General features: G+C 34.9%; 1 non-coding gene across 1 annotated transcript; it reads left to right on the top strand.

Annotated features, from left to right (window-relative positions):
* Positions 1-2,353: 2,353 nt before the first annotated feature.
* LOC112793371 (small nucleolar RNA R71) lies at positions 2,354-2,457 on the top strand. Its single transcript, XR_003198066.1, has one exon. It is a non-coding gene; the product is annotated as a small nucleolar RNA R71 (small nucleolar RNA).
* The last annotated feature ends 1,207 nt before the right edge of the window (positions 2,458-3,664 follow it).

The raw sequence follows: 3,664 nt of genomic DNA on the forward strand, positions 1-3,664 counted from the left end.
AAAACCTTATATTTAAACTTTAATTAATTACTTTCTAAATCACAAACTTTTTAGTAATCTATTTTCAACCTCAATATTTTATAAAATTATATTTGAACTCTCACTTATTTTTATATTTATAAAAATAACCTGAACATTTATAAAATATCCATTTTACCCCTGAACTTTACTTATTACACAAAATACCCGAAAACTTCTACAAGTGCAAATTATACCTCGATTTTCATATACAAATACAATATTAACCTTTAAAAATAAAATATAATTACTAATCTTTCTTTTATACCAAAATTGAAACCTTTAACCCATTCCTTTTAAAATATTAGTTATATTTTAATTCGTTTACGAGTTTTTTTGTTACCAATTTTTCATAGCTTTTAGTTTAATCTCTCGGCCATCAAACCTTATCAAATTTAATCAATAATTCTCATTCACAATAGCTCTAAACTTATCAAAATAACCCCAGTTGGGCTTTCTGCACGGTCGAACCGCAATTTACAAACAACGACAATAATTTTACAAAATTTCAACGTAAACTTAATCAAACTCAAATAGTAATTAATCAACTCAACATTCACTTATCAAATTCACATTTAATTATTATAAAGTTACCAAACCCTACCTCCATACCAAATCGATCCACGCGACCGCGTGGATGACGCGGACGCGTCATTTCATAGAAGCGCTATTGGTGGACGAAATTGTGATCATCAACAATGGCTCCACAGACTTGGTGCTCTCAAACATGAATCACACTTAGTCACAACTCCGCACAACTAACCAGCAAGTGTACTGGGTCATCCAAGTAATACCTTACGTGAGTAAGGGTCGATCCCACAGAGATTGTTGGTATGAAGCAAGCTATGGTCATCTTGAAAATCCCAGTCAGGCAGATTTAACTAATTTAAGAGATTATTGGTTTTTCGAATAATAATAATAAACTAAATAAAAAATAAAGATAAAGTTACTCATGTAATCCAATGGAGGGAATTTCAGATAGGTGTTTGGAGGTGCTGTGTTCCTTCTGAATCTCTGCTTTTCTACTGTCTTTATCCAATCTTTGTCACTCCTTTCTATGGCAAGCTGTATGTAGGGCATCACCGTTGTCAATGGCTACATCCTATCCTCTCAGTGAAAATGGTCCAAATGCTCTGTCACAGCACGACTAATCATCTGTCGGTTCTCGATCATGTTGGAATAGAATCCCTTGATTCTTTTGCGTTTGTCATCACGCCCAGCAATCGCGAGTTTGAAACTCCTCATAGTCATTCAATCCCGGAATCCTACTCGGAATACCACAGGCAAGGTTAGACTTTCCAGATTTCCATGAATGCCACTATCAATTCTAGCTTATACCACGAAGATTCTGATTAAGAAATCCAAGAGATATGTGCCCGGTCTAAGGTAGAACAGAAGTGGTTGTCAGTCACGCGTTCATAGGTGAGAATGATGATGAGTGTCACGGATCATCACATTCATCAAGTTGAAGTGCAACGAATATCTTAGAACAAGAATAAGTCGAATTGAATAAAAAATAGAAGTACTTGCATTAAAACTCGAGGTACAGCAGAGCTCCACACCCTTAATCTATGGTGTGTAGAAACTCCACCGTTGAAAATACATAAGTGATGAAAGTCCAGGCATGGCCGAGAGGCCAGCCCCCAAAACTTGATCAATAGTTTCCTAAGATGAATAATAAAATAAACTATCCTATTTATACTAGACTAGTTACTAGGGTTTACAGAAGTAAGTAATTGATGCATAAATCCACTTCCGGGGCCCACTTGGTGTGTGCTTGGGCTGAGCTTGATCTATCCACGAGCTGAGGCTTCTCTTGGAGTTGAACGCCAAGTTGTAACATGTTTTGGGCGTTCAACTCTGGTTCGTGACGTGTTTCTGGCCTTTGACTCCAGAATACAGCATGGAACTGGCGTTGAGCACCAGTTTACGTCATCTAATTACGAATAAAATATAGACTATTATATATCGCTGGAAAGCTCTGGATGTCTACTTTCCAACGCCGTTGAGAGCACGCCATTTAAAGTTTTGTAGCTCCAGAAAATTCATTTTGACTGCCGGGAGGTCAGATTCCAACAGCATCAGCAGTCCTTTGTCAGCCTCCTATCAGAGTTTTGTTCAGGTCCCTCAATTTCAGCCAAAAAATACCTAAAATCATAGAAAAACACACAAACTCATAGTAAAGTCCAGAAATATGAATTTAGCATGAAAACTAATGAAAACATCCCTAAAAGTAACTAGATCATACTAAAAACTACCTAAAAACAATGCCAAAAAGCGTATAAATTATCCGCTCATCACAACACCAAACTTAAATATGGTCCATTCTGAAAACATGTCAGAAGGACACTTTTTGGTCATCTGCTTGTATCTTTCCCAAGCTTCATAGAGGGATTCACCATCTTTTTGCTTGAAGGTCTGAACATCCACTCTAAGCTTGCTCAGCTTTTGAGGAGGAAAGAATTTATCCAAGAAGGCCGTGACCAGCTTATCCCAGGAGTCCAGGCTATCTTTATGTTGTGAGTCCAACCATGTTCTAGCTCTGTCTTTTACAGCAAAAGGGAAAAGTATGAGCCTGTAGACTTCAGGATCCACTCCATTCATCTTAACAGTCTCACAAATCTGCAAGAACTCAGTTAAAAACTAGTAAGGATCTTCAGATGGAAGTCCATGAAACTTGCAGTTCTGTTGCATTAAAGCAACTAATTGAGGTTTCAGCTCAAAATTGTTTGCTCCAATGGCAGGAATTGAGATGCTTCTTCCATCAAACTTGGACGTGGGTTTAGTAAAATCACCAATCATCCTCCTTGCATTATTGTTGTTGGGTTCGGCTGCCATCTCCTTCTCTTGTTCAAAAATTTCAGAAAGGTTACCTCTGGATTGTTGTAATTTAGCTTCTCTTAGATTCCTCTTTAGAGTCCTTTCAGGTTTAGGATCAGCTTCAACAAGAGTGCCTTTTTCCTTGTTCCTGCTCATATGAAAGAGAAGAGAAAAAGAAAAGGAAGAGGAATCTTCTATGTCACAGTAAAGAGGATCCTTAATATTAGTAGAAAAAGAAAGGAGATAAGGATTAAGAAGAAGGAATAATCCAAACACAAGGGTAAGGATAGAGGAAGTGATTGGAGATGAAGAGAGGTAAAGAGAAGTGTTAGTAAATAAATAAATAAATAGAAGAAGATGAGAGAGACAATTCGAAAATTAATTTTGAAAAGGAGTTAGTGATTTTCGAAACTTAAAGATAAGATAGAATTAAAATTAAAATTTAAAACAATCAATTAATTTAAAAAAGAATTTTGAAAAAGGGATGAGATATTTTCGAAAATTAGAGAGGGAGAAGTAGTTAGGTGGTTTTGAAAAAGATAAGAAACAAACAAAAAGTTAATTAGTTAGTAGAAAAAGATATTAAAATCAAATTTGAAAAGATAAGAAGATAAGAGGTTAGATAGGATATTTTAAAATCAAATTTTTGAAAAAGATAAAATTTTGAAAAAGATTAAATTTTTAAAATTAAAATTAATTACTTAACTAACAAGAAACTAAAAGATATGATTCTAGAATTTAAAGATTGAACCTTTCTTAACAAGAAAGTAACAAACTTCAAATTTTTGAATCAATCACATTAATTGTTAGTGTAATTTCGAAATTT

Source organism: Arachis hypogaea, chromosome 3 (assembly GCF_003086295.3).
Source record: "Arachis hypogaea cultivar Tifrunner chromosome 3, arahy.Tifrunner.gnm2.J5K5, whole genome shotgun sequence".
Taxonomy (NCBI): Eukaryota; Viridiplantae; Streptophyta; class Magnoliopsida; order Fabales; family Fabaceae; genus Arachis; species Arachis hypogaea.